Genomic DNA, 25702 nt, shown 5'->3' with positions numbered 1-25702 from the left:
AAGAGAATTTGCCCCAGACCCTGCATTTCCCAACCAACAACCCAGCAACAGAGGGCAGGCCAACCAGGCTCATTCTTCCCTGACTGGATTGGAGTCTTACAAAAAACAGGAGGTCAGCCCCATAAGATCAATGAAAGGGTGAGTGGGGACATCCACTAATGACAGGTAGCCAGGAAATGATTCTATTTCCCCCAGGGAGGGGAAGGGAATGCTAAGGTGGACCAGTACAGAGCTCCTGACACAACAAGTCCCAGCCCCCAACACTGAGCAGCCTGAGGCATCAGCAAAGGTTATTGTGCCATAAATGGCAGAGCCTAGAATCATTCCCTGCCCCTACTGCAGGAGGACTCCTCACAGCACAAAGACCTGGCCTGCTAAGTCCTCTCCTTCTCTGACCTCCCAACACTCCAGTCCTCCATGTGGAGGCATATAGAGTCAGGGCTGGAGAAAATCTATCTGTCCCTCAGGGAGTAATGGGAGCTCTCGAAGTAACACATAAATCAAATAGACCAAACAGCACCATGGAAACTACGAAAATTAAACCATTATTAGAGCAACAGTCTACAAGTAGGCTAAGACCTGTGTATTAAACTAAGTATGATAACTGCAAATATAAAAGGTTATTTCATAAGGCACAAAGTATTCTAATATAATAGCCAAAATGCCCAGGTCATGGGGCTGCAGTTATAGCTCAGTGGTAGAGCACTTGTCTAGCATGTGTGAGGCACTGGGTTTGATACTCAACACCATACAAAAATAAATAAATAAAATAAAGATATTGTGTCAATCTACAACTAAAAAAATAAAAATAAAAAATTTTAAAAATGCCCAGGTCATAATTAACAATCACCCAGCATTCAAAAAATTAGACTATATATATATATATATATATATATATATATATATATGCAATCAATTTACACCATTATTAAAATAAATCAGACACTGTAATGATCTAGCTAGTATTATTATAAAATAGCCATAGTAAAAATGTTTTGACAATTACAAATCACTTTAAAAAAATGAAATAGTAGAAAAATCTCACTAAAGAAAAAGAAGTCATAAAAGAACTACATGGATACTAAAGGCCTAGAAAAAAATGCAACAGTAATAAAAACTAATAGCATTGTCTCATAACAAGAGAGGAGATGACAAGATAGAATCAATGAACTTGAGGAATAATCAACATACTTCACCCAACCTGAGCAATAGCGAGAAAACGGATTGATAAAAAATGTGAGTTTCAGGGACCTGTAGGACAATAACAAGATTCAATGTTGGTATCACTGGAGTCTCAGGAGCAAAAGAAAAACAGAATGGGCTAAGAAAGAGTATTAGAGGAAACAATGAGTGAAAAACTTCCTAGAGTTTGTGGGATATAAACCCCTATGACTATAGAATGAACTGAGAGAAATCTACACCATGCCACACCACAATTAAACTTCTAAACACTGAAGACAAAAAAAAATCCTTAAAGCCAACAGAGAAAAATGGCATGCTACCTATAGGGAACTTAATGTGATGGTTAGCAGGTAAGTCATCTGACATCAAGGAGGCCAAAGGAAATGAGCTGGTATTTTTTCATGCTGTAAGAAAATAATTTTTAATTACAAATTCTGTGTTTAGTATAGATATTTTTCTGCAATGAAGGGGAAATAAAAACATTCTCAGATGAAGGAAAACTAATAAATATTGAAATGTTTTCTCAAACAAAAAGGAAATGTGGAACATAATTTTAGACCAAAGGAAAAATAACTGAAAAAATAGAAATTTGGGTAAGTATTAGTATTCTATTCCTCATAAGTTTTAAAAATTCTTTTGAATGGTTGAAAAATCATGACACTTTTGAGAGTGGACAATTAAAGATGGTCCCCAAATTGCCAGAATTTGACACAATTTTTTTTTTTACTTTAGGATGAGGTAAAAGTGACACACTTTTGGAGAAACTATAGTTCAAACTTTGAATTTTGATCTTTTCCCAGGTGAGCAACATAGGATCCTCTCCCATGATGCTGAGCCCAGTAGTGAACCACAGCTCCCAGTTACAAGGACAAACAACTAATTCCCTACAGTGTCCTAATTTGCTAAGCTGTGATGTTCACTAGGTTAGGTATATTTCCTGCATTTCCAATTGAGAATATTTCTAATTTACAAAGGGGGCTTTATTGGAGCATCACCCCATCGTAAGTCAGGGAGCTTCTGTGTACTGAAATATGAAAAAAGTAAGGTGTCCTAGTGGAAATAAGGTTCTCACACTTGAGTCATAGTGGTAAAATGTCAATACCAATAGACTGTGAAAAGTCACACCTCTACTGCAATATGCAGAACCTCCTCTACGAATGTACTGCAAAGAGATGCACCTAAAAACCACTATAAATAAACCATTTTGTGGAATTGGGAATCCCAGGAAAGATTCAAATAATCCACAGAAAGGGCATGGACAGAGAAATAGAGGACACAATGGCCAAAATCTGGAGCAACTCAGATGCCATATAATGTGCAAATGGTTAAACTGTAGCCAAGCACAATGGTGCATGCCTGTAATCACAGCAGCTAAGGAAGCTGAAGCAGGAGGCTCCTGAGTTCAAAGACAGCCTCAGCAATTTAGCAAGGCTCTAAGCAACTCGGTGAGATGCTGTCTCTAAATAAAATATAAGAAAGAGCTTGGGGATGTAGCTCAATGGTTAAGCACCTTGGATTCAATCCTTGGTACCAAAAAAAAACTGTTAAATTGTGGCCCAAATATTATTATGGAATATTATAAAAAATAAATGAATCGCTAATATCTGTACAATATACATCTCTAGAAAATTCTGCTAAGTGAAAAAAATCAACTCCTAACAGTTACATATCATTTCATTCCATCTATATGACAATCTAGAAATGATGAAATACAGAACAGACTAGTGGTTTCCAGGGTCCAGGAACCAGAAGAAGAGTGCTATAGGGACAAAGGAGGCACAGCCATAAAAAGATGACATGAGAGGCCCTGTGATGACAGCTGTTCTGCCTGAGTTCTGGTGGTGGATACACAAACCTACATGAGTGATGAGATTTCAGTAAAACTCAATGCTCATAGGCATACACACACATATATACATACACACACACACACACACACACACACACACACAAGTGAAACTAGGGGACTCTGGGATCAGTGAGTTTACCAATGTCAGAACCCTTGTTGTGATACTGCACTATAGTTTTGTGAGATGTTACCATTATGATGAAATTCAATGAAGGGCACTTGGGGTATTTCTTACAAGTGCATGTAACCTCAATAACCTCAAGATAAAAAGTCAATTTCCTAAAGGATATATAAGCCTAACTGAAGAGGTGCCCACTGACCACAGATGGGATAATTTGAGCATCAAAGATAAAGATAAATAAAAACTGAAAATCATCAAATATAAATATTTGAATTAACATTATTTTTAATTGATTACCTTCACAAGATGACTGAAAACCGATAAAGATCAGAGTTCTAAGTCCCACTTGAAAATGGTTCATGATTCTCAGATATCGCATGATTAAAGTCTTATACTTCTTTTCATCTCACTAGGAGATCCAATGACTTGAACTCTCTTCTCATCTATACACCACTTCCTGACTGCTAATTTGAGAAAATGGCTGTTTTCCCTCTTACTTGCAGTTATTTTGTTGTTATAATTGTTTAAAATATAGAGGGAAAAATTTTAAAACATTACTGAGTCAAAACATGAGATATCAGTTTTGCTTTTATTTTTTCTGTTGCAGCCATTATTTTCTTATTATCTCACCCACTTCCCTCTCAGACCTTTTGCTTATTGTTCAAAGGGAAATTGGGCAGAAGAATTTTAGGATTTGGAAAAAGCTATTCAAAGTAAAAAAAAAAAAGAAACGAAAAAGTTTCCTTCTTACTTTTCCAGAATCAGTAAGAGCAAAACCCAGGGAAGAAGCATCTCTTATTACCACTCAACCCCCTTCAGACTAGAAAAGCGCACTTCTTTACTATCTTGGATGCATGGATGGATGGGTGAGTGGATGAATAGGAGGAAAAGAAACAGGCTGCTCCGTGGTTCCAGAAACAAAGCAGCCTGTACCTTGACTATTGAACACAGAAAATATGGCTGGGTGGAACACCTAGAGGAAACATGGCCAGCACACCAGGATGCCAGTGCTCAATTCTGTCCTCAATCCAAGACACAAATGCAAAACAAGAGGAGATAATAAGGTAGAGACGTTCTGGGATCTTATCATGTACACCTTTTCCATACCCTATACTAAATTCCAAGCATTTAAAGGGGTTAGTGAGGATGCTGTCTCCCTTCCTACTCTTTTCCCCAGGAACTTAGTTCCAAACACAGAGGAAACACTGCTGTTGGCTCCTCAGGTGTCTCCCTGAGGTTATGCACACATATTAAAAATAAGTGCAGACACTGTATTGTTTTTCTTCATTCAGACTACCCACATTCTTATGCATCTTGCCCAAACTTCATTTAGCAGTAAGTTTTGTTGATTAATCTATATCTAATTCATTTTAGGGAGGTACTGGGGTTTTAACCCAGGGGTGCTTTACCACTGAGCTATAATCCTAGTTCTTTTCTATTTTTTTTTTTTATTTTGAGACAATGTCTCATTAAGTTGCTTAGAGTCTTGATAAATTGCCAAGATTGTCATTGAACTTGCAATTCTCCTGCCTCAGCCTCCTGGGTCACTGAGATTAGAGGTGTGTAGCATTGAGCCCAGCCTAACTCATTTTTTAACAAGTTGCTTAGTTTTTACTTTATGTATGTAGCAAAATTTAACCAATTCCCTACTGTAGTTCCCATCCCTAGAGCTTACAAATTATGACACTATATATTCTTACTTTTATGTGTGAATTATATTAATTAACTAATTAATTTATTAGCCTTACATGTCTTTGTAATACTGATATAAATAATCCCCAAATGGTCTCAAAGACATCAAACCAATATACTTCCACCAGCCAAATACCATCAACCAACAAAATATGTCCAACCTGAGGCCTTTCCCACTTTGATATGACATCCTATTTGAGTGTAGCTCATTTTTAAGATTCACCTTTATCTTTCTGTAGTAAGATTGATCAAACTTTTCATTTGTTTGAAAGTCATCTTGGAGTGTTTTCTTTGAACCACACGTTTATATTCTTCGCTCGTTTTCAAGTATACTATTTCATTGATTTAAATATTGTAAAATAAAACCCTATTCCCAAGTGTACATAATCTATGGCCAAGCAGCTCAGAGGAGAAGACAAAAGCATAAGAAGCCTAGTAACCCACCTAGAGAGTCTTGGAGAAGACAATGCAAACCTGAGCCACCAACCCCCTCCAACCACCTCCTCTCCTATGACTATGTCTTAATTTCCCTCTCTTTGTACACAGAGAGTTGAAAAAATTAAGAGTTAGAAAAATCACTAACAATAACCTTCCTGTTTTCTCCTTCAGTAGAGAACAAATGACCCAGAAAACTCCAAGAAGGGTCAGAGCCCAAGGCATGTTTGAGTCCTGACTCAGCCACGGACTGGTCACAAGACCTTGACAAAGGGTCTCAGCGATCCAGACTTCAAGTGCCTTATTTGTGAAGTGGATATGGCAGCAGTGCCTGTCTCTCCCAGTGGTACACAGGGCTGCTGGTTTGCTTGGTGGCCTCCAGCTCATGGCCATGAACATTAATTGCTGGAACTGGATCTGGAGGCCAGAAACGTGGAAGTTCACAGAGGTGCAAGGTCTATAAAAGAGCCATGTCTTGTCCGCCTCAAGAACCAGATGCTGTGTTTTCTCACAGAACAAGTACATCCACAGGACTCCCCATACTGGTTTCTCAGAGAACAGCTGTTTCACAGGGTTATCATTTCAAACAACTCTATTAATAAAATGTAATTACATCTACTCTGGCAACATTCCTGAATTTCAATAAAATCATCCGTGTTGAACATTTTCTTTCACTTGAGAGCCTCACTCCAGACTGAACCACTGAAAACTTGCTTTGAGACCACTGATTTGATGCCTGAAGTCAGAAAGCAGATTGCTATGAATTCCATTCCCTTAGCAGGGCTCCCTGGGGATGACCTCAACCTGCCTGGAAGACTGGTGGTCTCACAAGTCTCCTTCACACCCCTCTCTGTACAGGTAAAGAATCCCCAGTGCATAACCTGTGCACCTCCAACCTTAGGCTGGCTCTATTTATAGACTGCAGTCCCGGACAGCTTCTGCTTGGCTAACATTTTTCATCTTTGATAAGTGTCCAAGACAAGCACTTTCATTTCTATTCAAGTTACTTAATCACCAGGCTTTATGTCCATTTAGTGATAAAAATAGAAAAAGCCTTGTATCAATCTTTAATCTTTGTGACTTTGCTCTCATCCTCCCAGAGAGGTAGCTCTGAAGACAGTTAGAGGTCTAAGGATGGGTGAAATGTCACACATTGCTACGCAAATGAATTTTAAAAAAAGGTTGTCAGTGCCTGTAATTAGCTAACCAGTATCCCAGACTGATGATGGTAAAAGCAGCTTTACTGTATAAGGTCCTTATTGCTTGACAACTAACATCATAAATGTGGCCAATAAAAAGAACCCTGGGCACAGAATCTACCAAACTGCGATTTGAACCATGCACTTTCATTTACTAACTAATAAACTTGGAAAAGCAAACCTCCACAATCCTATTTTTCTAATCTGTAAAATCAGTCCAAGAATGACTATCCAACCTGGTTCTTATAAGAAATAAATGAGATTTCATTCAGAACAGTGTCCACTATGGTTCCTCAAACCGTGCAGAAGTAAACAGTGATTCTATCTATGTTTGAGGCAATAAAATTGTTAATATTAGAGCCCCAGAACCACAAGCAAATGTATCTCCCATTTTCCCCCTTCTCTCATTCTAGATTCAAACAAAATACACCACAACAAAGAGATGAAACTGAAAGTCAACCTTTCCCCCATTACAACCTGACATCCCAATCCCAAAGCTTGAAAGGAACTTCTTCCATGAGAAATGGTCTTCCTCACCTGCACTGTCATGCAGATGCTATCTCCTTCCCACCCAAATCAGTTACTCTTAGAGTAGAAAGTGAATTTTATCCACAGGTGAATCCCCACTTAGAGGAAAAAAAACTGATGTATAGCCGAACATAAACCACTGACTATGACATCAAAAAGAACTGGACTCAGGTGCCATTTCTGCCACCTACTGGGAGAACTTGACAAGGTTACTTAACCTAAAACTCAGTTTTCTCCCTGCAAATGAATAGACAAACTCTAGATAGGGCAGAGGGGTAGGAGGAGAAGGGAAGGGGCATGAGATAACTAATGATTGTGGAATGTGATGATCATTATCCAAAGTACAAGTATGAACACACGAATTGGTATGAATACACTATGTATACAACCAGAGGTATGAAAAATTGTGCTCTATATGTGTAATGAATTATAATGCATTCTGCTGTCATATATAAATTTTTAAAAATGAGGGTGACAACTGCTAATCCCCATAGTAAATTGAAGGCACACATGAGGTTTCTAGTGAGTGTGGGCTCTTAACCATGTATTAGATAATTTTCCCCCAATATCTCTCCCTCTGTATCTACTCAATATATTTTAATAAGTTAAAAATTACATTTAAGAATTGATGGGCTTACTAGTCAATAGTCTCATTTCTTAAAAAATAAAGTTATGACTTATTACTGGCTGTGCCACTTGTCAATTTATCTTCTTGCAATTTGCAACATACCCTTTCTTGCCCATTCTACAATAATGGAGCTGCACCCTTTCATCTTTCTCCTTGGGCAGATAGCACAACATTAAGCTTTGCCAGTATATGACACTGGAGGGATAATGGAGGAAGGATTTTCTCTTCTTGATTTGAGTGTGCTACTTCTGACAGGCTCCTTACTGGGCAAGTCCCTGGCATCCATTTTTTTCTGCTTCTGGGTACCTGCTGTGGGCACAGCCAGCAACAGATAACATCTTCAGACACAACAGATAACATGTTGAGGGCCGCAAATCAAGTCAAGATGGCGCCTGGCAGTTTGCCAGGAGGAGTGGTTTGTGAGGCAACTGACACCAAGCCATTAAGATGGTGGAGATTCCTTATTGGCTGATTGCCCTATCTGGATGAAGCTAACTGAGTCAAGCTGTGTGTAATCAGTTAGGAATATATACCTCTGCTGTTCCGTAATAAAGCAGTTCCCATTTCAACCTTCAAGTTGCTTGTCACCTCCCAGTTACTTTGCCCAGCCAGACTACAGCAATAACATCTTAGGGAATGTGGCTAGTGCAGCATGTTCCCATGAATGACTTCCCCAGGCACGTCATTGTGAACCTTCCAGAGTTGGAAAGTCTAGATATCTGTCACAATATTCTGTCACTTCGGATTGAAAATTCTCAGGTGCTTCAGTGACTTATCCCACCATCCAGAGGGCCATAATTGTACTATCTCCAGTGAAGTATGGATCTCAATCCAGAATGGAGAAGCCATTTCCAATTGTGATCCTTCCTTGAGTGTTCTGGGTTCATCCTGGGATGAGAGCTCTCCCTTTATCTGCGATTACTGCATTCCTTGGCATCCTCTTTATTATTATAACAATCTCATTACTCCATTATCTTTTTATAGTAATAATCATTTATAATAAACTTGGCCTGTTTTCTCTTTTTCTGCTTAGATCCTGAGTGATACACTGGATAATAACAAAATGGACACTGTGCTCAGAAAACATCAAAAATGCAGACGCCATGAAATAACTTAAGAAGAAAAGGTTAAAAAAATCTTAACTACGTCAAGATCACTTAAAGTATCAAAAAATAAAGTTTTAAACACAGGCATTTTATAAAAGAAAAAAGTAACAGAAGTGGGAAGCCACAGGAGTTAATCCTGGGAAGGTTGATGTCTTGATGCCCTCTGAAAGGTAAAGCTCTGCACAAGAGTCATAGGTTGGCTACAATCCTGCGGTGGGGCAGAGGACAGGGGGCCACATGGTTCTCACCCTTTGACTCATGTATCCAGTACAAAGTTCAATTTGCAGAAAGTAATAGACTACAGGAAGAGCTAGAAATCAAACATCATTGACCAGCTTCCTTGCTACCAGCTGCAAGCCATTGTTAGGCTGCAGAAATCTGCTCAGGCACAAATTAGTAGACCCCACAGGGACAGGTATGTCAAATGTCTGCATCAGTAACTTCAGAGCAAACTATTGTCAGAATAAAAAAGTCATTCTTGGTTTTCTGACACAGTAGTTCTCTAGTGACCAAAAGGAAAAGGAAGTAACACTTAGCTCTATTTCTAGGGAAACATTTTAATTAAGAGAGCAACTTGAGCAACCATTTCTGCTCTAATAGGGAAGGAGACAAAAACCTTCATACTTCAATGCCATTTAACAAGATCTTCATTACAACCATTTGCACCACTGCACTGTGCTGGCTCTGCAGGTGATACAAGTGGATGAGACTGGACACAACTCTGGTGAGTTCAAGGGATTCAAATCTAGGATTTCCTTTTACAGATGGACGAGTCCTCCTTAGAGAAGCAATAAGCCTGAGGTCACATACCAGAGTTAGGAATGGTAGGACCAAAATCTAGCTTTCCCAACAGACACATTTCTAATCGTGACATCATGCTTCCTAGTGCTGCCCATGATCTTACAGATTTCCTGCAAAAATGACGACTTTGTAATGGAGAGAATTACATTAATTAAGACTAAGTAACAAACACAGACATGCATCACATAACTAACAGGACCCATTCTGAGAACTTTCATCATCAGACTGTCATGTTGTGCAAAAAACACAGAGTGTTCTGACTGAAACCTAGCTGAGGGAGGCCTGTCAAGGCATGGTCAACACAAGATGGGTGAAGCTGCTGCAGATGTAGCACGGCAGGCTGTTTTACAGTATACTTCTTTTTCCCCACAAGGGAAAAGAGTACACTCTAAAATAACAATTAAAGCTCTAGCATACTAAATACATAAATCAATGTCATTTATTATTATTATCAAGTATGATGTAATGCACAGTTGTTTGTTCTGTATTTTTATAAAATTAGCAACACAATAGGTTTTTTCGTACCAGCATCACCACAAACATATAAATAATAAATAACAGGTCACACTGTGACTTTATGACTGCTATGTCATCATGAGACCCATAGGAACTGTTCAGCTCCACTATAATAGACCACCATAAATGTGACCCATCATTGACTGAAATGTTCAGATGTGGTGTATGATGGCATTTAATATTACCCATCACTCCAACAGTATAGATCATATGACACAAGTGACAAAGCAGCAACTCTCTGCCTGCTCTGTGGGACTTGAGACCATGTAAACTAGAATGAATTTTCATAAAACTAATTCATCCTGGGTACAATGCTGTCTGCTCAGTTGCCCCATGATCTGCAACCATATAGAATAAGTAAAAAGGTCTACACTTTTATCCCTACCTGTAAAATCCAACAAATTATTAAGCAAGAACCAGTGAAATCTTTGCTTATTCTTTCAAAATTCTCATTATCCTCAGAACACACAAGGAAAGTACATCTTCTCACCACAACTCTTCCTAGGCCCCACTTGCTGAGAAGAGTCACTCCATACTTCTACTACATTGACGGTATCTCTTGTTGAATTGTTTCTTCAGCTATTTCCTTCTATTTCCCATTGCAAGACAAGACCTTCCAAAGCAGACACATCATGCTTTGTTGTATGGAAAAAATATAGCACAGTATGTGACATTGTAGAAATATATTGCTATTATAATGATGTTAACATGGAATAGTATATTATGTAATCATAAAGAAGAAATTCATGGGCTCTTCCACTGAACCACATCCCCAGCCCTTTTTATTTTTTTTTATTTTGAGACAGGATCTGGCTAAGTTGCTTAGAGCCTTGCTAAGTGGTTGAAGCTGGCTTTGAACTTTCCATCTTCCTGCCTTAGCCTCCAGAGTTGCTGAGATTACAGGTGTGCACCACCACACTCAGCAATCTCTGTTTTTTAATTGGTAACTATAGCTCATTCAGTGTATTGTGATATGGATAAATTGGGATGTTTCTGTTATTTTTTATATTCTATTCTATTCTTAAGACTTTTTTCCCACCTGTTTTTAGGATTTGTTGATGTTTCCTTCTTTTTAAATTTTTTTCAGTGCATTTTTCCTTTTTTTCTTTTCTTTTCTTTCTTTTTTTTTTTTGGTGTGGATATCATGTCCTCTATATCTACTGTTTTAGTGATTGCCCTAAAAATATTCTCTAAATACTTGAGCTTAAAAAATCTAAATTGAATATTTTAACCCCCTTCCTGAAAAATACTCTCTATACTTACATAGTATTGCCCAATATTTTGTGTTCCTTTTTAAAATCTCCACAAATTAAACATCATCATAATTAATTTTTTTTACAGACAATGTTCACTTAGGTTTACTTACATAATTACCATTTTCTGGGCTCTCCAAACCTTTGCATGGTTTTTTATTGATTTTTTAAAAAAAATAAATGACAGAAGAATGCATTACAATTCTTATTATACGTATACAGCACAATTTTTCATATCTCTGGTTGTACATAAAGTATGTTGACACCAATTCGTAGCTTCATATATGTACTTTGGATAATGATGTCTATCTATCACATTTCACCATCCTTGCTAGTCCCCTGCCGCTCCCTTTCCCTCCCACCCCTCTGCCCTATCTAGAATTCATCCATTCCTCCCATACTCCCCCTCCCTACCCTACTATGAGTTAGCCTCCTTATATCAGAGAAAACATTTGGCATTTGTTTTTTTGGGATTGGCTAACTTCACTTAGCATTATTTTCTCTAATGCCATCCATTTACCTGTAAATGCCATGATTTTGTTCTTTCATTGCTGAGTAAAATTTCATTGTGTATATATGCCACATTTTTTTTTTTATCCATTCATCCACTGAAAGGCATCTAGGTTGGCTCCATAGTTTAGCTATTGTGAATTGTGCTGCTATAAACATTGATATGGCTGAGTCCCTGTAGTATGCTGATTTTAAGTCCTTTGGATATAGTCCGAGGAGAGAGATAGCTGGGCCAAATGGTGCTTCCATTCCCAGATCTTATTTCATAATCCAAAGGACCTTGGGACAAGTATGCTGTGCTAATTTTATTGACAATTAATCTAAGAATAAGAGAATTGTACCATTTTCCACATCTTGACCCTGGGGAAAACGGCGATTTCTCTTTAGACCCTCTCCTCAACCAGCCATCAGCTTCACCCCAGGAGAAGCCTCCATCAATTCCTGGCCTGATTACCGTGGTCTGAGTAGGTATGCATCTGCTGGACTTAAGGCCTAAGATTTGAGACTTTAGATCTGGCACTTTAGCTTAACTTTTTTGTAGTTGCTTGTTTTGGGTATGTCTGTCATGAGCCCGTCATGTTAAGTGTGTTTCCAGGGGTTAGAGTTAACTTAGAATTGTTTGCTTTAGATTGATTATGTCTATTGCAGTACCTAGCGTTAAGGATTCCCATTTTCTTGATTAAGAACCTATAGAGTGAAATTGTATTGAGTGATTTGTGTGAATAAAGCACTGAAAAGGGAAAATAAAAGAAATTCATAGGCTTTTTAAAATTTGATATAGTTGATATAGAGTCATTCTCTGAAATTCCTAAACTATCTAGGACCCTGATAAATTTAATATACTAAAAGAATTACATAAAATTGGCTCCATCCCTGGCCTGAGCATCTCTCCCTAGCACAGACATGGAATAACGGTTGGGGGCAGAGTTCTCTTGACAGCAGGGATAACTCATGTTCATAACCTATTATCTAAATAATTGCCATTCCATTATGAGAGTCTAGACGTTTGCAAATACTCTTTCAAAATACTCTTTCAAAACCATATTTCCAAGATTAAAAAAAAGTTGTAAATAACATTCAGCATATGCAAAGATAAATGTAGTTCCTGGGGTAAGTAGTAAGGACAGAAAGCTTCCAAGTAACTTAACTGTAACCTCATATAGCGCTATGAAAACTACAGACACTATAATTTCTAGTGACTTGTAGGACAGAAACAGGAAACTTGTAAAAGTGAATTTGATCAAAAATGACTTATGATCATATGATCACATGGCACTTTTAAGTATTTAAATTGTTAATGCTATTTGAAGCATAGAAATTGACAGAACTGGTATCTCCTTTTCTGTGTGTGACAGTAAGATCAAGTCATTCCCAAGTCCTTGGTAAAATGTCCCCTTTTGAGGTACCTACAGGCTCACAAGCCACATGAGACAAGAAAAGACCCTAGGAAAAGATCATTAGAAAAGAAACCAGACAAGGAAAAAAACCCAGACACAATTGTTGAAGAAGAAATTGCAAATATTGATAATAATATATTCTGTGATAAACAGATTCAAGAAGTTAAAAATATAAAGGAGGGAAAGCAAGCAGAACCTCCCAAACAGAAACTCCTGATGGGGAAACTCTTTTGGCCACTTCATCTCATCTTATTCTCCACAGGGTCATATATAGCCTCATGCTGAGTTGGAAAACATCACTTACAAATGTTAACGAATACACCAGTTTGTATGTGCTATGTCTGCCTTTCTCAAGTACCAAATGCATGGACCCAAACAGATTAGCTTTTGTTCTCTGCATGTTCCTGGAACTGTTCCCCTCTGCCTAACCTGAAACTGCCCTCCTTTCTCATCTTGCTTGACTTGTTTTGTTGTTGTTGCTTGTTTTGCGTTTTGTTTTGGTTTGGTTTTGGTACCTGGGATTAAACTCTGGAAAGTTTAACCACAGAGCCCCATCCCCAGCCTCTTTTATTTCATTTGGAGACAGGGTCTTGCTAAATTGCTTAGGGATCCATAAGTTGCTGAGGCTGCTTTGAACTCACAATCCTCTTGTCTCAGCCTCCGGCACTACTGGAATTACAGATGTGTGCCACCGTGCCCAGCTGTCCTTGACTTTTAATATTAAAGTTCTATGAGTTCAGTACATTCATGATTCTAAATAATATTCCCTGCCTCCAAAGTATCCTCTAAAAGATGGACTCAATAATCCACATCTCACAACCGGAGTAACAGAAACAAACAAACAAAAAAACCTCATGCCAAAATAAATAGTAATCAACATAAGAAAATTGTATATAATCCAGTGTAATAATTATGTAATAATTATGTTTGACATATTTAAAGATTTCTTCCTGGTAGGACCGATGTATGGTAAATGAGATTCCCATTCATTTTAACTTACCTTTTGAATGACCTTATTAATCTCTGAAGTATTGGGTGTATACAGTATTTTTCCATGTAATATAGGCTTTAGGAAAGACCACACCAATGCACCATTTGGAGACTGGAGAATTTGTTGGTAAAGGCTCAAGCAAAATGGTGCTGTCACAATTAAGAGAAAAAATTAAAATGTTACATAACACAGATGGCCAGGTTAAGGGAAACATATTTACAATTCCACAATACCTTCTTTTCAACGAATGAAACAACTCTGAGCTTGAGAACAACTCTGAAAATGAGGATTAGTGAAGACAACAAAAATTATTAAAATGAATAGCCCTAATGTGTGCCCATACTAATTAATTACCCTAGTAATTTGACAGCTGTCCAAATTATCCATCAGCTAAGGAACATACTAACCTACTGCCTCTGAGAACAGTACATTTGACTCCTCTTCCTCTGTCTGCAAACTTACATATTCCCATATTCCCAGTTCTACCAGTACTCTGTCTTTAGTTACAATCTAGGCATAAGATACATAAAGACAAATTGTGGATGTGTAGGACAATTCTTACACAAGCCGTTGGATGGCTGCCTTATGTATTCTCCTGTTTTCCCATGAAGACAGAACCTATGAATGTGACAGCTTGGGAAGTAAACCAGGAATATTTTTTAACTCTCACCTTTTCAAACTAAGTGATCCATAGAGTGATGGTACAGACACTTGAAAATGAAAATGGCAATTATTTTTTTAAATGAGTTTTTAATCAAGAAAATTCTCATTTCAATAGTCACAATATTGAGACCTAAATTCACTTTTTCTTATGGAGTCAGCTTTACAAGTTGCTCCTGGATTTTCTTTCATGCATCTATGCAGACCTATCAAACTTGGCGCTTTTGATACATTAAATCATTTTATTTTCACTCAAATACTTAATTCCTCATGGTGGTTCTCATTATTTTTGTGAGGCTGGATGACTGCAATTAAAAGTTCACTTAAATTAATTGTCTAAATCAATAGGTAATTCATCACAACAATTAGTAATCAAATATTATAAGGTTTTAAACTAACAATAAGTAAATTAATAACTAGTTCTTTTACCCACAAATAGAACACTTAAAATTGAAATTTATCTTAGCTTTAATATTATGATTCATAATATCAAGGTTTAAAGAGTACTGCTGTAAGATCCTATTCAGTGTTAATTTCACCTTTCCAACTTCACTTGAACAGAAAAAAATTATTTTTATTCCAAATACAATAACATTAATAAAATAATATCCTAAAATATAAATTAAGAGCATGACTACATACCCCTTTTTAAAGCATTAACTATGGAGGTTGCTCTATATTTTATCAACTTACTCTTTTGCATTGCAAGCAAAAATATGTGGTAGCAATTTATATGTTAGAAAAGACATGATCGTTTTATGTGTAGAACAAGAATAGACATAATCTTTTTATGTGCAGAACAAGGATTTTGAAACCAGGAAACCTGCCATCTGCCATCTGTGAGCTAAGTGAATTTAAGCAAGTCATTTAATGTTTTTAGATTTTCCAGCATGTCTTCTGAAGAATGAGAGTACTGGTGTTATCCAACAGTTCCTGTGACAATTATCTCAAATAAAGTATAAAAGGATCAACACAGAATGATCCTCAATGTTGTTAGCTAATGACTAGATGGCTGGCTGGCTGGCTGGCTGGATGGATGATGGATGGATGGGTGGATGGATGGATGGATGGATGGATGGATGGATGGATGGATGGGCAGAAAGACAGTTGAATTAGAGGGACAATCACCCTCAATATCCCAAGCACAAAACAGATGAAAAAATGAGTATTAGTGAAGACAACAAAAATTATTAAAATGAATAGCCCTAATGTGTGCCCATACTAATTAATTACCCTGGTAATTTGACAGCTGTCCAAATTATCCATCAGCTAAGGAACATACTAGCCTCTGCCTCTGAGGACAATATACTTGACTCTTCTTCCTCTATCTGCAAACTTACATAATCCCATGTTTCCAGTTCTACCAGTACTCTGTCTTTAGTTACAGTCTAGGTTAGAAAATACATAAAGACATATTGTGGATGTGTAGGACAACTCTTACACAATCCCTTGGATGGCTGCCTTATATATTCTCCTGTTTTCCCATGAAGACAGAACCTATGAATGTGACAGGTGCCCCACTCAGAATGAGATTTCATAGCCAAAGAGAAGGAATATTGAAGACGTAAATAAGATCCCTTAAATTGCTGAGTTGGAGTTTATCTAAAGTCTAAGCAATCAGGTATCCTGTCTGAGCAATCCAATAAACTCTTTAAAAGAGACTGGAAGCCTCAGAGCCAAAGAGATACACCTGCTGGCCTTGACATTGCCTCCCCAAGTTCTATAGCTGCAAGGAAAATAATTCTACCAACAACTACCTATGAGCCTCATGTGAGCGCCCAACCCAGACAAACCAACTCCTTCATTACAACTGGGTGAGAGCCTGAGTGGAGGGCTAGCCAACCAGTGGCTGGGTGCTGACCTACAGAAACTATGAGATGATGAATGTTTGCAGTCTTAAACCACAAAGATGCATTTTTATACTATTGTGCTAAGTAGCTGAAACACATCATCTCCATTGCACCTTACAACAATCTTGTGAGGTAGGTCTATTGTTTCCATGTTGTAGAAGAGAATAACATGGTTCAGGGGTAGAAAACAATGTGACCAAAGATGCACAACGGTGTAACTGGTGGGGGAAGTTGAACAGTTTAAGCCAACACCCTCCCCAGCATGTTTACTCTGCCTTTGTAATAAATGTATTCACTGGGCTGGGTGTGTAGTTCAGCAGGAGAGCATTTGCCTAGCATGAAAGAGGCCCTGGGCTCAATTTCTAGCACTGCAAAAAAATTAAACAAAAAATAACATGCATGCCCCTAATGTGGGACTAAGGAAGTCACTAATCAATCTGCTTTCATTTGAAATGAAACTTTGTAGACAAGATCTGCAGGAGGCCACACAAAAGTTCTCTTTGTATAAGGCTGCCATTTTGCAGAGGCCAAAATGTTCAAAGTCTTCGCCAGTGGGACGCTCACCAAACCTACTGATGACACAGGTGAGAGTCTCAGTTATGCTCAACAGTACTGGGACATTCCAAAGCCCCCTGCTATGCCAGCACTTGGTGACTGCACTAAAACTGAAAGAGGAAATTCTACCACTGTTATGTACCACTAGTGTTTTGCACAGACAGAATATTCAGTATGATACAGGGCTAATTATTAATATACAATTTTACCTAAATAAATATTGATTTCTACTGTCTTACTTGAATCCTCAGGAATGTTGAATTTTTCCTTGTCATCTTCCAAGAGCTCGTTAACTCTGGGCAAATTAAGGAACATGTTAGAATTGCTAAGGAATGATGCCTGGTCCTTGCAAACCAGTTTCATCACATTCTGCAAAGAACCAAAGGCTGAACTTCTAGCCTGGTCATTTTGGGAAACCTGAAAATTTAACAAAAAGAAATTGCAATTATACATTGACTTGAAACAATTCTCTGAAACACTTCTGAAAAAGTAGTCCCTTCTCTAGCTAAACCTTTAAGTTCTTCAATGAGTTAAAAGAACAGAATCTCTACTTTGAGTCTTTTCTGTCCTTGGGATACATTCAAATCATTGCAATGATTTGTCTGGCCAATGTACCTGGTAAAAGAGGAAAATTTCATCCACCAGTGAGTTCTTATTGTGTGTCCAGTAATAAATTATTAATCCATAAGATATCACTAACTCAGTGACAGCCTTAATGTGTATTTACACTGCCAAATTACCCCAATACTTGATAACTATCCACATTATGCATCAGCTAATGAAGATACATGCCTCCCAGGAAGCTTAAAGGACATTGTGATAGAGCTCCTCATTCTACACCTTCGACTCTACACAACCACTCACTCTTTGCTCATCTCTGGTCATTCCATCCCAGGCAAAGAGACTTCAGGCAAAAACCAATATCAAACTGCTAATCTAATTCAAGCTTGTGTTTGCATTTTCAGAAAATGATCTGTAATTTGTTAGCCAATTATTTATATGTAAATAAATGTTTTAAGGTTCTTGAAAGCAATTTGCTCTCTGAATTAAGTTAAACAGGCCCTTGAAATCTCATTTGTGCTAATAATTGAGTTAGTAATTTTGTACTTCATAGACAATGCATGAGCTCTCCCAACCTCCATAATGGTGGGATGTGGATCAACAGCAACTCTGTCATCTGGCTTTTAGGGAGATGGCATCCCTCACTCCATTATGTTGTTGCCTCCAGAGACATCAAGAGACACTCTCATCCCTATATTTTGTTTTCCAATGTGAATTTTAGATATTGGAAGAGAAATAAAGGGAAAATGGCACAAATTCAAAGAAAGAGAAAATTTGAACATTTCCCCAGGAGCAAAGATCAAACATATACCTGTCCAAAGTCCAGCATATCTAGCAAGGCAGTAATTTTAAATGTGTGAAGAAATTCAGGAAGGTATTTGAAGACATGCTGGGCTCTGACAAGTAGGGCACTGAGGCTGGAAATGACATCCAACAGGGAGTTGAGCAAGCCATTTGCTTCAGAAGGTATAAGAGTCTTCCAGGACAAAAAAAATCATGAAATAACCAACATTGTATTTTTACTCTCACAAGCATCTTTTCAGCACTGAAAACTTTGCTATTTGATTTTATTCTCTCTTCAACTTCACAGACATCTTTGCTGTACTCTATAAAAAATCCTCTTTATTAGAGTAGATAAAGCTGGGGTTTTTTTTTTGAGCTCATTAAGTGGCACCAGTATTGTTAAAATGTAAACCAGGAACAAATGTGATCTATGGTTAAAACTCAAATCATTTTAAAACATTTATTTTTGTATCTTTGGGGTGCCTGAGGTGGAAATTTGAGAAGAGGCTGAAAAGAACACAATGCTTTTGTGTGAAGCAATTTACATTTATCTACTGCTCCACTGTATGTACTACATGCACTCATCATCTCAAGCCTTCTAACACTTTGGGGACTGTGCATGGTAATGCTCATTTTGTGGATTAGAAAACTGAGACTCAAAGACAGGAAACGTTTCCTTAAGTCTCAGCATGGTTTAGAGCTGGGAATTTAACCTAGGTTCTTTAAAAACATAAGTGCTCTTCAAGAATAGCAGAATGAATCTGACCTAACTCTCCTATGTACCTCTATGAATATACCACAGTGAATCTTACCATCACATACATCTACAAGACACTAATCATAAAAAAAGGAAAAAAAAGTTAAACAGTTTAAAAGATCAGTAAAGCAGAGGAAAGGGAGCAAGGGGCAGGAAGAAGAGACTGAATTAGAGCAAATTATATTCCATGCTTTTACAATTATGTCAAAATGAATCCTAATGTTATGCCTAACTAAATAGAATCAATAAATTTTTTTAAAAATCTACTTGTGCTATCACTCTGTGCCATGGTATGCATCCTACGTATTATTTGCATATTCTCCATTCTAGAATGCCAATTCCCTGGAAGCTTGACTTTACTTTCCCTGTGTTGATCACATATGTAGCTAACAGAGATAGAAAAGCATGTGACAATATTAGTTTCACAATAAATATGTATTGAATGAATGGTTAAATTAGCAAACACCACCTCTTTCTATAGGTGGGAAAAGTCCGTCTGAGGGAATCTCCTTCTTCCACATGTCATTTGCATACTGAAAACAGGGTTCTTTGCAGACTGAAGCAAATAATCCCAAGGTCACTATTTTATATTTCTGCTCATTAGAGTTCTGCTCCTGCCACTTAGCTGTAAGTTCTGTGGCTAAATTTTGGGGACGTAAAATCACAGTACCTTCCTTCACTAACATTCTACTAATAACAATGAGGTCCTGTCCATTAAGACAATAAAGTTGACTTAGGCAGGAGAAACAGCATTAGCTCTTGTCAGGTTTTATATTTGACTTTTTAATTACAGCTACAGCTAGAAGTGGCAACAGCACCCCTGACTTGGGGTAGGAAGTGACTGGGATTTAGTCAGGGCACCGATGGATGAATGTGCACAAGCAATCCAGCAAAGCATTTCTTAGAAAAAGCCTTCAAGAATTCATTGTCAGCCAAGTGAAACAGATAGTGTATGGGCTTGGGTGCACTGGAGTTACACTGGAACCCTCGTGCCAATGCATGGCACTGGAATTTGGTCTTCCCTCCCAGCTCTGAGCAGTATCAAATCAACTTTCAGAAAGCTGTGTACATGAAAGGTTCCTGACAGATAAGAGCATTGTTATTAACGGTGATAACATCTTCACTGTGTCTGGAAGACTGAATCAAATCTACTATCTTATCCTCTGAAGAAATCTTGGCATGGATGATGGCCTTTGTCAAAATAATTACTTAGGTGCTCTGAAGCACTAATTTCAAATCAGAGACTTCCTGCACATAATAGAGTGGCCAGTGAAATGCCGGTGTACTGATGACCCTATATCTGCTTCCCCAAAGGCATACTGTAAAGTTGGCAGAGAGGGCTGTGGTGAGAGAATGAAGAAACTAAATATTCATTCCACCAAGAAAGATGTGGGCTTACAAATTATGAAGACATTTAAGAAATATTCATCCTCCTCAAGGCTTTAAAATGCACTCATTCTGAAAATTAATATTTGTTCTTGGCATGTGTACACACCTGCACACTATCCAATTATCCATTGAATTTTTTGGATGTTATAAGGGAAGGAGACCATGAATGGATGGAACAGTGTCTCTACCCATTGCTGACCCCAAAACTCTTCTCTGTGACTTGAAATATCCACAGTAACCTTGCTATACTGCAACTCAGACATTGTAAAATATAAAATATATCCCTAAAGGGAAAATGATGGACCTTGAACCAAGATCATGCCCCAAGAATGAAGGCTGAGGTTTCTGCAAATGTGAGTAAAGATTCAAACTGTGGAGGCCAGGAAAGTTGGGACTTTGGGAAGGAGGAACCCAAGAGCAGGAGACCCAGGCTGGTCCCAGTGGGCTGCCTAGGACCTGTAGAACTAGGGTTTGCCTTAACTCTATTGGCCTTTCCCCTTCTCAGTTCTATCTGGCAGACATTACCATCTCAGATGCTTCCCTACCCTGCCACTGTGTGCCAGGGTGTCATGGGGTTAGGTGAAGAACTGGCCACACAGAGACTTGGCATTGCCCATCCTCCATCTCTCCCTAGGACATCTTGGGCTGGGGCTTAATAGAGACCTCAGCCCCAGCTGTCATAGGAGTAGAGAAGCATGAGCCATGGTGAAAGAGGGCAGCACCTGATTGGGAGGCTCAGGAGTGGACCACCTTTGCCAAACACTCCAGAAAGGTGGCCTTTGGTAAAGAGGGAAACCTGGTGCTAGGGTCATGGTGGTTTTGTTGTTCCTTTCTTATTGATTCCATAACCTACCACCAACACTATCCAAGAGACAGAAGTCCCCATACCCTGTCTCCAAGGTCACCCTGCAGGGTCTCCTAAACACCCCTTTATTATAAAAAAGTTTCATTGAGCCCCAGAACCAGCAAATAGACGACACTACAGGTAGCCAAGGCTGCCACAGAGTCACATAGAGACCAACAAGTCTTATAGTAGCTGGTACAGTCGGGTGTGGACATATATAGATTTAACCAACCCAAAGACAAACAACATTAAAAAAAATGTGTGTATACTGAACAGATACGGATTTTTTTGGCATTATTGTCTAAACAATATTGTACCACAACTATTTACCTAACATGTCACAATAGTTATGATAAGTAGTCTAGAGATTATTTAAAGTACATAGAGCTGGAGGTGCAACTCAGTTAAAGCACTTTGTGGGAGGCCCTGGGTTTCATCCTCAGCACTGCAAATAAATAAATAATATTCAGGAGGATGTGTAGGTTATATGCAAATACCACACCATTTGATATAAGGGAATTGATCATCCTCAGGTTTTAGTACCTCCAGCAAGTCTTGAAGTAAATTCCCCCTTATACCTGGGGCCCAACAGGATAGGATACCAAGGATGAGGATGACTGCATAAACTACAGTCTCATCTGCCCATCCATGGAATCACCTCCTCTGAAGCTTAACACATCCCAGCAAATTCTCCTTATTTTATAAATGAAAGTCCGCAGGTTCAGGTTCTGACTCATCACCACAATCAGAGGATACACTTTCGACCCGGGAAGGCCACAGAGTTCCTTCATTGCAAACAAAGATGTTTCGTCTTCAGGAAATGTCAGCAGGAGACTCTCTTGATCACACTTTCCAGACAGAGCCATGGTGAGGGCACTGGAGAGAACCTGTTTCAAAGCAGGAGGGTCAGAAGTGACTACACTCAGTACCTTATACCTGGGGTCCAGCAGTCTCAGCTTTCTCAAGCATGATCTGCCAGGGAACAGAACCCCAGGGTGCTGAAGACTCGCCTGCCTGTTAGTTGGCTTCCTATCACTGTGACAAAATGTCTCAGACTGATTTAGGTTCATGATTTGAAGTTTCAGTCCATGGTCAGTTGGCTGTGTTGCCTTTGGGCCTGTGTTAACCAGAACCTCATGCAGGGAGCAGGTGGGGGACCATAGCTGCCCAATCATGGCAGCAGGAAAACAGAGAGAGAGAGGAAGCAGCAGGCTCCTAATATCCCCTTCAGGGCCACACTCCCATGAGGTCACTTCCTTCCACTAAGTTCCACCTCTTAAAGGTTCCTCCACCTCCCGACAGCGCCACAGGCTGCAGACTAAGCTCAAGTCTGAGGGATATTCAAGATCCAAAGTATGGCAGAGCTCAACCCTCCACTGTGTTTTAAACATTTGAAATGGAAATGTTTCTGAAATTGTACATCACCCTGTGACTTCTTTATAGCTTACTCTTATTTGGGGGATGGGGAGCTCGTTACAAACCTCATCTCTCTGCAGGGCTCACCTCCTGGTAATGCCATTACACTTACCTTTGGGTCTTTTCACTGTTAGTGATGTAAACTGATATATAATCATTTTTTTTGCCTCTTCCACTTTTGGATTGAAAACAGTATTCCCAGGCTTGTCTTAATTTTTTAAAAGTAAGAGCAATTGTGAATTTTGTTGCTATAAAAATTGGAATGCATTATCACTATGATACACTGACTTTGGTGCTTAGGTAAATATCAAGGAGTGGAATAGCAACCCAATCCACAAGAGCCAGTTATGGAACCAGCCTAGTTAGTATTCATCAGCAGATGAATGGCTGAAGAAAATGTGATGTATATACACAATGGAGTTCTACTCAGTCATAAAGAAGAGTGAAATTATGTCATTTGCTCTTAAAGGGATGGAACTGGAGACCACAATGCTAAGTAAAATAATTTAGACTCAGAAAGTCAAGAGTCTAATGTTCTCTTTCATATGCAGAAGCTAGAAAGAAAAAAATGAATTAAAAACAAGAGAAATATCATGGAAACCTAAGGGAACTCCACAGAATAGACAGGGGATCATAGGGGAGGGAAGAGGGAAGGAAAAGGGAAAAAACTGGTGAATACAATCCACCAAATTATTCAATAGGTAGGTATGAATACATCATAATAAATGCCACTTTAGGCATCATCATAATGTGCTAATTAAAAATACTGTGTGTGATACATTGCTAATGAGACTGCAAATTGGTGCAACCACTCTGCAAAGCAGTATGGAAAGTCCTCAGAAAACTTGGAAAGGAACCACCATTTGACCCAGCTATACCAATCCTCTGTTTATACCCAAAGGACTCAAAATCAGCATACAGTGACACAGCCAAATCAATGTTTACAGCAGTGCAAGTCACAATAGCTCAACTATGGAATCAATCTAGGTGCCCTTCAACAGATGAATGAATGAAGAAAATATACACCGTGGAATATTATTCAGCCTTAAATAAGAATGAAATTATAGCATTTGCAGGTAAATGGATGGAGCTAGAGAACATCATGCCAAGTGAAATAAGCTAACCCCCCCCCAAAAAAAAAAAAGCCAAATGTGTTTCTCTGATAATGGGATGCTAATCCATAATGAGAGGCAAGGAAGAATGAAGAAACTTTGGTGTGCAGAGGGGAGTGAGGGGAGGGGAGGAGGCGTGGGGAGGGCAAGGACGGTGGAATGAGACAGACATTATTGCCCTATATACACCTATGATTACACTACTGGTATAAATCTAAACCATATTCAGCCAGAAGAAAGAGAAGTTGTGCTCCATTTGTGTACAGTGTATCAAAATGCATTCTACTGTCATGTATAACAAATTAGAACAAATAAAATAGGGTGTGTGTGTGGGGGGGAGAGAGGGAGCTCAGTAGAGGAGGGGACTGGAGAGAGAAGAGGGGAGTGAAAAGGGAATTACTAGGGAATGAAATGTAGTAAATAATGTTGAGTGCATTGTGAATATATCACAACGAATCCCACTACTATTTCTAATTATAGTACACTAATAAAACCATAATTTTAAAAAAATAGAGCAAATAAACTTGGAAGGAAGAACTGAGGACAGCCTGTATCCACACCTGATTAAAATTACATATCACTGTCAAAGGCCCTGAGGTGCGTCTTCATTTCAGCATGCCTTTCATTTAATGACTTTGTAAGACCTCCACTTAAAAAAAATAAAATAAAATAAAACAAAACCTGCAATTCTTTTTGTGTGTTTACACTCCCATTGGATAATATTGCTGTGAAGCTTGCAGACCAAGTGAGGTCTAAACGCATAAAACTTTTGACAAGAGCTACTTCTCGCTTTATAGGAGCCATGCAATCAGGTGGGGCTTATAAAATTAAAATGCCTTCATGTGCCACAAAATGTCAAAAAGAATAGGTCAAGTGTGTGTGTGTGTGTGTGTGTGTGTGTGTGTGTGTGTGTGTACTTCATCTACAAAGTAAGGAGAACACACAGAGAAATTTATTTTAAGTAATTGGCTCATTCATTTACAGGGGCTGCCCAGCCAAAAATCTGCGTGGGGGGGCCAGCAGACCGGGAAGCCCAGGAGGAACTGATGTTGCTGCTCAAGTCCAAAGTCTACCTATTGTGGTTTGGATATGGTGTCCTCCAAAAGCTCCTCTGTTAATGCAGGAATGCCCAGAGGTAAGATGTTGGATTGTGAGAGCTATAACCGGATCAGTCCACCCTAGTTTAAATGGACTAATTAGGTGGTACCCATAGGCAGGTGGGGCAGGGCTCCAAGAAGTGGGTCACTAGGGCATACCCTAGAAGGATGCATCTTCCCTGTGGTCCTTCCCACCTTCTCTCCTCTGCTTCCTGGCTTCCGTGAATGGAGCAATGCTTCTTCTCCTCCACACCCTTCCTCTGTGATGTGCTGCCCCCCACCTTGGGCCCAGAGCAATGGGCTAAACCTCTGGAAGCTTGAACCAAAATAAGCTTTTCCTCCTCTAAGTTGTTCTTGTCGGTTATTTTTGGTTACAGCAATGAAAATCGGACTAACACACCACCTAAAAACAGAAATTCTTATTCTTTGAGGGAACTTGGTTTTTTTTTTTTTTTTTTTTTTTTTGGTAA

The 25702-nt window shown here is 38.7% G+C and overlaps 1 pseudogene; it reads right to left on the bottom strand.

The window, feature by feature from the left end:
• The window catches only part of LOC144368925 (ATP-binding cassette sub-family A member 13-like), a 398370-nt pseudogene that overhangs the window by 295297 nt on the left and 77371 nt on the right, over window positions 1-25702 (bottom strand).

Source organism: Ictidomys tridecemlineatus, chromosome 12, assembly GCF_052094955.1.
Source record: "Ictidomys tridecemlineatus isolate mIctTri1 chromosome 12, mIctTri1.hap1, whole genome shotgun sequence".
Classification (NCBI taxonomy): domain Eukaryota; kingdom Metazoa; phylum Chordata; class Mammalia; order Rodentia; family Sciuridae; genus Ictidomys; species Ictidomys tridecemlineatus.
The sequence above is the reverse complement of the archived record's forward strand: the minus strand, read 5'-3'. Positions and strand labels throughout refer to the sequence as shown.